This window comes from Phascolarctos cinereus, unplaced genomic scaffold, assembly GCF_003287225.1.
Source record: "Phascolarctos cinereus isolate Bilbo 61053 unplaced genomic scaffold, phaCin_HiC Scaffold_3;HRSCAF=262, whole genome shotgun sequence".
Classification (NCBI taxonomy): domain Eukaryota; kingdom Metazoa; phylum Chordata; class Mammalia; order Diprotodontia; family Phascolarctidae; genus Phascolarctos; species Phascolarctos cinereus.
This window is the reverse complement of record NW_027555736.1, coordinates 248,117,350-248,131,241: the sequence shown is the minus strand read 5'-3', so window position 1 is coordinate 248,131,241 and position 13,892 is coordinate 248,117,350. Positions and strand designations below refer to the sequence as shown.

At 37.9% G+C, this 13,892-nt stretch overlaps 1 protein-coding gene across 18 annotated transcripts in view; it reads right to left on the bottom strand.

Annotated features, from left to right (window-relative positions):
• Positions 1-13,892, bottom strand: part of GPHN (gephyrin) — a 789,636-nt gene that overhangs the window by 107,010 nt on the left and 668,734 nt on the right. The gene's annotated exons all lie outside the window — the stretch shown is intronic.

Sequence of the window (13,892 nt, the reverse complement as noted above, 5' to 3'; positions counted from 1 at the left end):
CTGAGATTTCCTTTCAGTAGCAAACAAAGTAGGGAAAGGCAGCAGAGAAACTCTGACGACTTATAACCTAATTATTGTGCTCAGTTTGGGTAACATCACTATAGCCTTTCCTTAAGTCACTAAGTTATCAGCATTTTAATGGATAAAGTGGAAGTTTATCTAACAAAGCCTACATGAATTTTAGCTGTTGATTTGGACTTCATTAGACCAAATAAGTTGGTGACTTTAAGGAGTGGGCTAAGACTACCAGCTGATATTATGTAGAGGATATTAACATCATACAGAATAATCATTTGGGATTATTACTTAACAATCTGAACTACTTAGCAAATATTTTCCAGTAGCAGAAAAATTAGATCTCTACCAATTCCATACATTATCTAGTCAATTACTACCCTTTTTATAAAAAAAACATTAAGCCTTTCTCCACTTTCAATAATACAGGACTTTATTTATATGAAGTGGTTATATTACCTGGCCTTACCTGGCAACTTTGTTGCCTTGAGGCATAGGCCAGCTCCTTCGTCAGCTACTTAAAGGCACAGTGTGAGCTGGTTGCCATAATTATGCAGAGACCCCTGCTGCAGTCACACAGTTATCTCTGAGTTAGAAGGAACTCTTTTCTACAAATTCCATTACAAAGGGGATGGAGTTTTTTGATACAATTTGCAGAACAGAGAACAACGGTAGAGTAAAATGGTCTGTTTCAGACCCAAACTCGAATGGCTCTTACTTCCCAGGTAGACCCACCACAGTTTGGCTCTGTAATGGACCATGTAACTCTTGAAACTAGCTCTCGCACAGGATCACATTGAAATTCCTTGGGGGTGGCTTCATATCTGGCATTAATCCAGCCTTCCGGGATTACAGCAGCCATACGGCTACATGCCTCATTCCAATCAAACCATGGCTACTCTTTCACTTGGCTCTGCTGGCCCAGTCAGAGTGCCTGATCGTAGGTGATGAGAGGCTGTCAGACCTGGAGATGACAGAGGGCTCTCGCCAACCATTAATCACTCATTTTCATTTAGGAATCTTTTATAAATCACAGTTGCTTCATTTACAAATTTCTGCTTGATTGATTCAGGTAAGCCTTTGGCTAGTTTGTCTCTGTGTACAGTATTCTTATTTGTCTGGCGATATGTAAGCCTATAATAGCAGGGAGGCACGATTCCATTAAATATTAAAGTACAGACTAAGCATTAGTTGGTAACCACAGGAAACACAGGCTGATCTTCCATTTCCAGACACTAAAGAGTGACCAGACCCATACTCTACGTAAAACAGCAGCCACTTCTTGCCTACCTGCCTACCGGTCCAAAAGAGTCAGTGTTTAGCAGCATCTCCTGTCCTTAATCTTATCACAACATTGGAAAGAGACAGTTCAGGATTTCTGAAGATCGCTGAGCTTTGACATAAATCTGTATATCGCTTCTCACACACACACACACACACACACACACACATGCACACACATATACAACCACATAGTCCACATATATACATATGTGAAATACACGTGAATATATTTATACAGACACACATATACATATACATACATACACATATATATTATATACATACCAAGCAGATGACTTAGCTATCAATGAAGACATTTTTACAATTCCCTGTGAACTTGAAGATTCACAGATGAATTTTCTCATCTGTAAAATGGGGATAATAACAGCACCTACCTCACCAGGCTGTTGTGAGGATCAAATGAGATAACACAGGTACAGTGCTCTGCAAACCTCAAGGGGCTTTACAAATAGCCCCTTATTATTTATAACTTTTTTATGACGGTCAGATCTGGACACAGACAGGCATACTGAGTCGACAAAGATCCTCGACCCATCCAGGGTTAGCCAAAGGAAGATGATCTCACGATCCTAATTTCCATTTTCACGATGGAGGCATTCATTATTGCTCTTTAGGCACACACAACCATCTGTACAAAACATCTGTGATAAAGAGCTGACCAAGGTATAGTATCCACGCAACCCAAAGTACATAAAGAGATGATATTTTAATTCAACCCTGGCAGCCTATAATTCTGCAAAACAGCCTTCAGCATTCTGATGTGACTTAGACAGGAATTTAACTTATATGCTGAGCAATTACTGAGACTTACAACGTCCAAAAAAAAAAAAAGAGATAATATGCAAGTTGAAGGGCTAGTCCATGTATTGATGACTTGATGTTTATATTCAGCTAGACCTTGCTATTCTTTGGAAGTTCTAATTTATAATGGTGGGTGAGTATTATCCTGATCTTATAGATGACAATCCTAATAGCTGTCTTTATGTAGTATTTTAAGTTTTGCAAGGTGCCTTAAATATATTACCTGATTTGAGCCTCACATAACAACCCTGTGAAGTTGTTCCTATAGATATTATTATCACTATTCAATAGATGAGTAACTTCAGAAAGGTTAAGATTTCCTGCAGTCATGCCACCAATGAAGTGTTAGAATAGCCATTTGAACCCAGGTATTCCTGATTCTAAGTTCAGCACTCTAGGAACTATAGAATGGTACTTTAATAAGAAAAGCTGAGGCACTGAGGATGACATTTTAATGGTAGAATGGGGAGCAGAATTTGTTTCCCAAAATCCAGTCAGACGGTCTAATATAGTCACTACATCCTTTGTCAAAATACCTTATTATAAGGGGCAGCTATGTGGCGCAGTGGATAGAGCTCCAGCCTTGGAGGCAGGAGGACCTGAGTTCAAATCCAACCTCAGACACTTGATACTTACTAGCTGTGTGACTCTGGGCAAGTCACTGAACCCCAATTGCCTCACCAAAAAAAAAAAAAGAAAGAAAACTAAAAACAAACAAACAAAACCCAAAATGCCTTATTATATCCTTTTGCTCCTTGGATCAGTGATCCAATGTAGCTTCAATTTGCTACCCAGCAGAGGAGCAAAGTCTCAGCTCTGCATACTTCAGGAGGCTTAACTTTCCCAAACCCAATATCACTTGCCTGTTCCTTCACTTTTAAATCATCCTTTATGGACTCTCTTGTCCCTTCCTTTACCTCATGCTAAGAAGTGGATGAATTTGTTACCAGCTGTTTCCAGTCAATCCTGGGGATTGACCCGAAGCAGACAAATTGTCTGAGCAGAGGACAAAGGGGGGAAAGAAATGATAGGGAAGGAAGGTCAGAAAATGCTGACAACTAAAGAAGAAGGGTCAGGGACCTAGTGAGACCAATCAGTATGAAAGCTGGTACAATGACCCATGAGAGGGTTACCTCACTAACTTCATCTCTCATTATTCCCTAAGCTTTTTTTTTTTGCATTCAGCTTACTAACTCCTAATTTGGTGTTTATGTTAATCAGTGCTATATAGGAATGTCCCATTAAATTGTGAGCTTCTTGAAGGCAGGGGCTGACTTTTGTGCCTTTGCATATCCCCGGCGGTTAGGACAGGGCCTGGTAAATAGCAGATACTTAATAAATACTTGCTGAATGAGTGAATTACCCACACCTGGAAACTTTCTCCTATGTATTCATAAAATCAGGTCTATGACCTCTTAGGCCCAGCTCAAAATTCAGCCCCTCCAGGAAGTCATTCCTAATAAACGCCTCTCCTTTTCTAGTCCATTGTCATTTGCTACTTATTCAGCTATTCACTTTGTGAATAGCACTTGTTTTCATGTTTTATGGAGATAGAGTTTGTTTCCCAATATCCTTCCATTTCTTGTTTATTTCCTCAAAGCACCATTGGTACAGTGTTCTACTTTCACGTTAATGAACTCCAAAATCCCTTCATCTGATCATAATATTTTATCATGTCATTTTCCTCCATGCCTTAACCCTGTGTTTTGTCTTCACTTTGACCTTCATTTCCTCCAACTGTCAGTTTTTCCCAGGATATCACCTCTGCATTGGCAATATTCATCTCTCTTTCCTATCTGAATCGTTTTGTGAAGCAGTTCAATTCTATATCAATCTCTATAATCAAATTTATTGCCTCCTTGTCCTATGGCTAGTCATACTTTTGTCAAATCCCAACTCTGGATTACTCCCAACATTCTCCTTCTTTGCTACTATTAACATGCAGCTGAACAGAAATGGAGAAAAATCACAAAACCATACTATTTGCTATGAATTTATGTTATATAATCTCAACTGGGTCTTCATTGAAGGTAAAGCAACTCTACACTTCACTAATCAATACGCTATCCCCCTCACAGCATTGCTCTAGTATCTAATACCTCCTGTGGTATTCCCTCCTCTCAGTTAAGGAACATGTCTCATGTTTCACTAAAAAGAAGCTGAGGCTTTTTGCCAAGAGCTTTCTTTTCTCAAAGCACTCACATATCTGCCCACACTATTCCTCTTTTACTCTCATCTCTCATGAAGAAATGGCTCTTTTGAGGGCAAAGACAAATTTTGCCGCATGTATCTTTGATTCCATCCCCTTCCATATTCTCTAGCAGACTGTTCTCACCGTCATCCCATTTTTGTTCTAATCTTCAGTCTCTCCCTATATCCCTTCACAACATGTCCTAAGTTGTGAAGGTATCTCCTCTCTATTCATAAAGACACCACCCTAGGTCAGGCCCTCATCACTTCTCACCTGGACCACTGCAGCAGGCACTCTAACTGATCTCTCTGCTGCACGGCTTTCCACTCCGATACCTTACCTACTCAGCTGCCATGGTGTTTTTTCCAAAGCATAGATACATGACTGTGTTACCTCCCCTCAGCTAACTTCAGGATCAAATCCCCCCCTGCCTCAATTTGGTTTTAAGCACCAAACCTAGCCTCTCCCTATTTTCCTAGTCTTTTTTCCCCCCTTATATTCCCCTTTACACATTCTAGGATGTGCATATTTCTTTCCATCATTTGATTTTGGTCCTTATTAACAAGGGAAGGGAAAGAAAGCATTGCCCCTAATTCGGGATATCATATGTACATTCTTGGAGCATCATGTCTGCAGCACATAAATGCCATCTGGCTTTTATGGCACATCTTCAAAGAACATAGAATGAACAATAATGCATCTCAGCTGGAAAGAAAGAAAGGCTGCTTTACACTTATTTAACAAAATTATTAATACAGAATTAGCAGCCCTTGAGTCTGGACTGCAGAGTTTTGGAGCTTTTTAATTATTTTTCCTCCTGCCAAGAATGTAGGGAAGCTGCCACCTTTCAGGTAAATTCATCTGTGCTGGCAAATCAGCAAAATAGCAAGGCCAAAGCAGATGGATCCAGAGAGGTTCAACATAGCCCTCCTAAGTGGGAAAGGTGTCATTGCAAGTTTTGGTTTGAAAGCAAGAGGGACAGTAGAAGGGTAGGCAGATGATGTGTTGGAAAGCAATATACAGCAGATCTGGTAATAGGAAGGGTTCCCAGATGGCAACAGACAGACAATAATCAGAGGAGTTCACATTCGATTCTAATCTCTGCTATGTAAGCAACTGCATCTGCATTTATGACCAGAGCAGAGGTGAAATGCTGTGTGGTTTGCCAGAAAGTATTATACTTTGTTCCCTTCTGTTGCTTAACACGTAAAGATTTAGTTATCTTAAGGGTATGAGCTACTTCTTGTAAGTAACTTAGGTGCCAATACAGATTCACTTTGCTTGGGTATCATAGATTCGAAAGAACACGTGAATCTAGAAAACCTGCGTAATTCAGGATCTCTATTTTTTTGCTGTGAGGAGATGCATATTTCTTTTCCAGAATCTTCATTAGTTTTTCTATTACTTTGAGTTCAACTTACTTTAGTGATTTTTTTCATTTATATTATTATAGTCACTATATATATATATATTTCTCTAAGTTCTGCTTATTTTTCTCTGCATCATTTCATACAAATTTTCCGTTGTTCCACTGAACTCCTCATATTTGTAATTTATTATCACCCCTATTATGTACATATACCACAGGTTTTTTTTTTAGCCATTCATCAATTAATGGCCACTCATGTTTACTGTTTTTTCCTACCAAAAAAAAATGTTGCCATGAATATTTACGATGTATTGGATCCTTGGTTCTGTCTTTGACTTCCTTGGGGGTATATCTAGCAATGAGATTGTTGGGTCAAAGAATATGTAGACAGTTCAGTCACTTTTTTGTTTTATGATTCAGAACTGAACTCCAGAATAGTCAGATAATACAACAGCTCCACTAACGATACATCAGTGTATTTATCTTTCCACGGCCCCTTGGAATGGAAGCTGTTCTTCATCTTTGTCATAGCAGAGAGTTATGGGAAACTTGAAAGTTGTTTTAATTTGTATTTCTATTAGTATTAGTAATTTAGAACATGCTTGCATTTAATCATTTGTAGTTTTCAGTTCGTGGCTCTGGAGTTATAGATGTTAAGTCGGTATCTTTTGGAAATAGGGAATTCTTTCACTTTCTGTGATAAAAGATCAGTCTTTCATCAGTGATATTTGGTGCAAATATTTTCCCACTCTATTTCTTTTCTGATTTTGAATTCATTGGTTTTATTGTACAAAAGCCTTTTAATTTTATGTAACCAAAATTATCTATTTTATTTTTTATAATATCCTTTCTCTCTTTGGTTGAACATTCTCTCCTGGCCATAGTTGTGAAACACACTTGATCTTGTTCTTTTCTTCTTCCTTTTTTTTTCTTTTATGCATTTTTCATATTCAGGTCACATATCCGTTTTGAGCTTATTGTGGTATATTATAGAAAATGTTGGTCTAATTCTAATTTCTGCCAAACTGCTTTCTAGTTTTCTCAGCAGTATTTTCAAAAAGGGAATCCTCCCTTAAGTAATTTCTATTCTTGGTTTTATGAAACACAGAACAACTGTTCTCACTTGCTTCTGTTCCTTGTTTATAGTATGTTCTACTTATCTACTTGTCTTTTATTTTAATTTTTTAATTAGCTCCAAATGGTTTGTATAACTGTTGATTTACAATATAGTTTTAAGTCTGGTAATGTTATCCTCCCTTCATTCATATTTCTTCCCCCTCATTTCCCCTGATATTCTGAATTTTTTGTTTTGTCCAAATGAATTTTTTTTCCTAGTTTTAAAAATATATTCTTGGCAATTTGACTTGTATAGTACTAAATATTTGAACTCACTTAGCTAATATTTATATTGATATTGGCATGGCCTAACCAAGATCACTAAATGATTCTCTAATTATTTCCCTTTATTTCTGTAAAGAGTGTTTGGTAGTTATATTTCTTCATCTTATGTGTTTCAACAGGTTAGTTCCCAAATATTTTGCAGTTATTTTCAATGGAAATTTTCTTAATATCATTTTTTCCTGTTTGCTTTTTAAATTCTGTGGAGAAATGCTGATTATTTTGTGGATTTATTTGTATCCTGAAAACTTGTTGTGGCTATTACTTAGCTAATTTATTTTCTGAGTTTCTGGGATTTTCTAAATATATTATCACGTCAAGCTGTAAATGGGGATAGTTTATCTTCTTTACCAATGCTTACACTTTTCAGTGTTGTTTTCTCGTCTTACTACCATAGCTTACATTTCTGGAACCGCATCAAAAGTAGTGATGAGAGAGGGCAATCTTGTTTTCTCCTTGTTTGTACTGGGAAAGCATGTAGTGTTTTTCGATTGTAAACAATGTTTGCTTCCGGCTTTAAATACATATGCTTTTGATCATATTAAGAAGCATTCTTTGCGCAGTGGATAGAGTACCAGCCCTGGAGTCAGGAGGATCCTGAGTTCAAATCCGGTCTCAGACACGTAACACTCACTAGCTCTGTGACCCTGGGCAAGTCACTTAACCCCAATTGCCCTCAGCCCCCCCAAAAAAGAAGGGTTCTTGAATGTCTATTCTTTTTAGGGTTCTTGACATAAACAAGGGCTGCATTTTGTCAAAGTTTTTTTTGTCTGTATCTTTTGAAATAATCATGGGTTTTTGTTATCTTTGGTTTTTATAAAATGTTTATGCTGATTGTTTTCCTAATGTTGAATCATCTTTGCATCCCTGCTGTAAATCTAACTTGGGCACGGTAAATTATTTTCTGACTATATTTCTTTAGTCTTCTTGTGAGGATTTAATTGATTTTTTTTTGCATCTGTTTTCATTGTGAGATTGGTCAGTAGTTCTCTTTCCTGCTTTGTCTCATTTGAGAATCAATGCCATATTTGTCTCAAAAAAGGAGTTTGGTAGAGTCTTTTTTCTTTTTTACTTCTGAGAACAATCTTTGTAGAGCTCAAAGTGTCTTAACTTTCTGTTGTGGATTTGTTTTTCCATCCATTGACATATCACTTTATGCTTGTGTGTGTAATGGGCAGGAACTGTATCATAATTTTCATTCAACAAATGACCAGAGAAAAGTAACAGCCTGGATTTAGGAATAAAACATGAATGGTCTGACTCTTATATGGAAAAAGAATATGATCTCTGGAATAAATAAAGTCCTTTGTGGGTACCTGCTGCTCTGTTACCATCCAAAGAGATCATTAACAATGACAATATTGAGAAATATGAAAAGTCCATTTTAATTTATGAACTCAAGCTAGTAGGACATGATCTTAGTCTTCTGTATCATCCTCGTGGCTTCTGAGAGGACCATACCTAAACAAATTATCTCAGAAAAATTCAAGATTATGTAACCAGCCCCAGACTATTTCCTGAATTCTAGTCTCATATCAGAAACTACCTACTAGATATCTCCAGCTGGACTAAAGACACATCAAATTCAACATGTCCAAAACAGAAGTCAACAGCTTCCACTTAAAAACCTCCTTAACTTTTTCTTTTGATAACATCATCATTCTTTTGGTCCCCAAGTCACAGTGATCTCCTTTCTACTTACAGGTCTCCACTGTAGTTGAATCCCTTATTACCTCTTGGGTCTCATTAAATCATTTATTGGACTACTAAGTAGGCTAGTAATTGGTCTCCCTCTTTCTAATTTCTTCTCTTTTCATTCCATTTTCTATATAGCTGCTGAAATAATTTTTATAAGGTGCAGATATGACCATATTATTTTCCTTCTCCAAAACCTCTAGTGACTTCCAGTTGCCTTTGGTATGACATATAAGCCCTTCACGTTGACATTTAAAGCTCTCTGTAATCCAGCCCTCATCTGCCTTTCTGGCTTATTTCATGTCACTTTGTTTCATACGCTCTATGCACCAAACTGGCCTACTACCTGTACCCTGGATTCAGCACTGGCCACTGGTTTCTGGTTACTATGCACAGACTGCCATTTACACCTGGAAGGCACTCTCTCATTATCTCTGCCTCCTGGGAACCCTGGCTTCCTTTCAAAGTTTGGTCCAGGTGCACCTCCTAAGTGAAAATTTGCCTTATTCTCCTAGTTGGTAGTATCCTCCTTTCAAATGACCATATTTACTTATCTGTGTACACGTACGTGCTCAGAGAAATATAAACTTCTTCAAAGTGGGCACTATTTCATTTCTTTATTTGTGTTCTCATCTTAGACTAGTGCTTTGCTTGCCTAACACACTACTTGGTTAAGACAATGGCAGAAGCTGGATCTATGCAACGGAGTACTGTATCGGGCTCTCCCTGATCCTACAATGTCACCAAAACCAGGTAATACTATGTAAAATGTATCATTCCAGGATTATTTAAGTTTTACAGGATCACTTTTGGACATCTTTGGACAAGAAAGGACCTTAGAGGTAGTAAGAAACAAATTTTACTGGCCCAAAATATCACCAGAAAGGGTGAGACTTGGGTCCAAAGCACTACTAATTGTGCAGCATGTTTGGAGAATGTTAGCACTCGCAAACCTTTAAAGCTTAGCTGCCTTGACTTCTTGGTTTTGGAAGGGGATAGCAAAAATGTGATGACATATTGGTGGTAGCTTCTCACTTCACAAGGTATGCACAGACATACCCAACCAGGAACCAGAAAGCTTCCATAGTTGCTAAAAAATTGTGGGAAAAACATTTCAGCATAAGGACTTCCTATCAGGATCAATTCAGAGCAAGACAGATTTTGAAATATGTAGCTCATTGAAATGACAGCTTGGGCTGGCACTAACTGGAACATCTTACCCAATAATCTGAATGTTTCAACAGCATACTGATGAAACATCAGATATATTTAGACTAGAAGAAAAATCTCAATGGAGCTATGCATACAATTCCACTCTTCTTACTGATGTATGAGCCATGCCTACCTACTGATTTGTGTTTTGGAGTCTCTCAAGATGGAGAGACTACAGAAGTCTATAACCAGTACATCCCTCAGTTGAGAGAGAAGCTAAAGAAAGCCTGCTATCTAGCTACAACTTCAGAACACTGAAAGAAATAAACAATCGCCCGAGTTGATTGTTAACCCCTTCAACAAGGTGACAAGAGTTCTGCTCAGAAGTCTTGGTGTTCATGGAACCCACAAATTAATCACATGAAGGAAAACCAGCCCATACTATAGGTCTTAAACAATATTAAAATGTCATTTGAACTATAATGACTTCGTGTAAGCGTCTTGCTTGAATAAGGCAAGGAAACTTGCTAATAATGCCCCAGGCATCATCTATTATCATCATATAGAGGCACCCTTGCTACAAAGGCAGGCAGAGAAGGAAGATATGGAGCTATAAAGGTCATGAGCTATAAAGGCATCTTGGATCAGCAGATGTGGGCTGAGAGAAGTCCTGAGTAAAGGCTATTTTTTTTTCTCCAACTTCCCTGCCTGGTACCTGTCTATCCACAGTCACTATAATACAATTTGCTGGTTTGTTACCCAAATAGTTATTACAAATTGAATTTTGCCTCAACCACAAAGATGCCAGGGGGTAACTGGAAACAGACAGAAATATAAAGTGAGGTTGAGAGTCCAACCTCTGCCTAAATATTAAGAATTTTCCTAACTGTGGGCTTGAAGTGCTTCCACTAACTCCTTATCTAAAATAAACTCCCTAAAGCTGAAGAGGAGGGAACAAAGTGGACCTCAGGGGCCATTATATTGCTTCCTAGGCTTAAACAGAGCTAATTATTGTAACAGGGTGTTACACATATACATGGAGGGCTGCTGATTATAGCAGGTTCCTCGTATTTTTTTGCTTTTCTTTTGATAATGTCATCACAGCAATTAGTGAAAGGACGGGTTACTTTTAATCTGGCACTTAGATATGTACTGCTTGGGGTGAGCTATTAGCCAGTCAAGAGTTACAAAGAGTTTCATAGAGAAAAGGTAGAAACAGTTTAAGAGGTGACTGCTGTGATGCTCTATATTTTAATGGGAAAACTAATAGGAAACTAAGACAATTTAGCTTAAAGGCCACTGTCAAGCTTTCATCCCTTTTAATTTTTCTGTAAAGACCTTCACTTGTGCTAATGTTTATCTCTATATATTTTCCCTGCTTTTCTTGCTTCACTTTCTCCGATAATCTCAGATATTGGCAAGTATTTTTCTATATACCAACATAACGCTTCCTTATTCATTCCAAGGTGATGACTTTTCTGAATATGAAAACCTTTTCCTCAAATGCTCCCATCATTTTAAAAGTAAGAAACCTTCACTGGTACTCCTCACAATTTTCCCATTTTACTTCCAATTCAATTAAAAATGTCAAATTTTTATAAACATATAATCTTTGACCTCTGTTAGAGCATCTTGAAACACAGCTAGCACAAAAGATTCCCAATGAAAGATGCACTAAATATAGTATGTATGTTTGAAGGATATAATGAACTACAGGATGTCCCAAAAGTCTTAATGGGCACGCGTCTCAACAGAAGGGTACGATGACACACTGTCTCTTTATGAGATGAGATTCTGAAACTGGCTCCTCCTGATGACTTCATTACTTTCATCAGTAGCACTATGATGCATCCAATCCTCCATGTTTAAAACATTTGATCTTTTCCCTCACCTGTATCATCCAAATATTTACTGTGTCCTGTAGATTCCACTTCCACAGTTATCTCTTGCAGCTGTCCTCTCCACCATCATTTTCCCCATCACCAGCAGTCTAGTACAGGTTCTCACTGCCACTCGACTCTTGCAATAGCATCCAACAGATTTTCTTTCCTCCATCCTCTCTCCATTCCAATCTGACCATTCAAAGGGTAGTCTGGACATGATCTTCCTCTGCTTAAACATCTTCAGTGGCTCCCTACTACCCACTGAGTAAAGTAAAAACGCTTTTGGTTGATATGCAAGGCTCTCCACAACGTGGCACAACTCTACCTTTCTAACTTTATCTGATATTATTCTTTAGTTCATCACATCAGGTTTTCGACTTATTCTCTAGCCTCCTGTGGGAAGAAGAGAAATGCCATTTTATTTCCCACTTCGGCTTGTGGCTTTGGATGAAGAGGAAAAACACCATTCTGTCATTCCAGGTTTCTTGCCTGGTCTCCTATCTCCCTTAGAAAGAGGAGAAATGTGATTCTATTGCACATATATCTCTTGTTTTTGTGGTGAGGACGGAAAATGCCATTCCATAGTGTTGGTCTCCTGCCTGGTCTCCAGCCTCTGTTAGGAAGAGGAGAAAGGCCATCCAATCAAGTCTCCAGCCTGGTTTCCTGACTTAGGGAAAGGGGAGTAATACCATTCCTGTAGTGCCAAGCACTTAACTCCTTGTCTGAACAGTCTAAGAAAGGATTCAGTCTGATAGAAAAGGAAAAGTAAATCAGTCTAATGGGACCCCTCGATATTCTTAAAGACAGATTTCAGAGAAGATGGACAGGCAGATTCCCTTAGAATAACATGTTTCAGGGGAGATCAATCTCAAGAATGAAGTTCCTAAGACAGAAAGGAAAACAATTCCATTGAGGAAGAAAAACAGGAAGTGCCGGGCAAGAGAATGTGGATGCACAGGGAACTCACTAACCAACAGATTTTTTGAAAGAAATGGAAAGGGGATGGAAGCAAGAACAAGTAACAAAAAGATGAATGCAAAAATAGCGATAGGAGTGTTGAAGCTCCTGGACTGAGGCTTGTCAATCATAAAGTTGTTGTTGTTGTTTGTTTATTCTGTTTTTCACTACAGAAGGACCAAATGTGAGAAATGAAAGAAAAGACGGGACCCACTGCTTGTATTGTATGGGATGAAATTAACTGACAAGAGTGAGAAAACAAAACCAAAAAAAAGAGTGAGAAAACAGAGCTGCTCAATACTAATTTTTGTCTCTATTTTCTTTGCCAAAAAGAATCCATATGATGGAAATGTTAGGACAAAAATGGATAACAGGGAATTTAATTTCCAAGATAGAGGAATCTAGACAGATAGTAAGAAAATAAATATAAATCAACATAATCAATATCAGTCAATAAATTGCAGGGAATAGTATGTTGTACACGGTAGTTTTGTAATTTCATGTGAAATCATCTTTTTTATTGTACTGTGTTATGGAAATGCTTTTTTTGTTCTGTGAATTGAAAAGAAAATAAATTTTAAAAAGAAAAAGAAAGGATTCAGTCTGAAGCTAAACCCCTATGGGCAATAAATATCTACCTAAACTTATTCCTGGTCAGATCTTCCCCACCCTAATGATTCTGAAAACTTAAGGCCAATATTCAATTCTGATTCCTCATCTCCATCCCCTCAACTCAATCCCCACAATGTTCTATTCTAAAACCATCATCCCTTCCACTGTATTCTATGAAATGCCTGATCCATAGTCAACACACTTTTCTTCTTATTTCAATTAAACAACAAACTTATTTTCATATGAAATCTTTTCCTTTCCGACTCCTTCCATCTTCTGGCTGTCACCTGAGACCTGGATTCTTGCTGATGATATAATTTCCTTGGTGTCCCTTTTCAGGACTGGTTGTACTTCCCCTCATTCCATCCATTCACTAGCCAAGGTGGGAGAATGGGAATACTTTTTATTTTTATTTTTAAGTTTATTATTTATTTATTTTAGTGAGGCAATTGGGGCTAAGTGACTTGCCTAGAGTCACATAGCTAGTGAGTGTTATGTGTCTAAGGCTGGATTT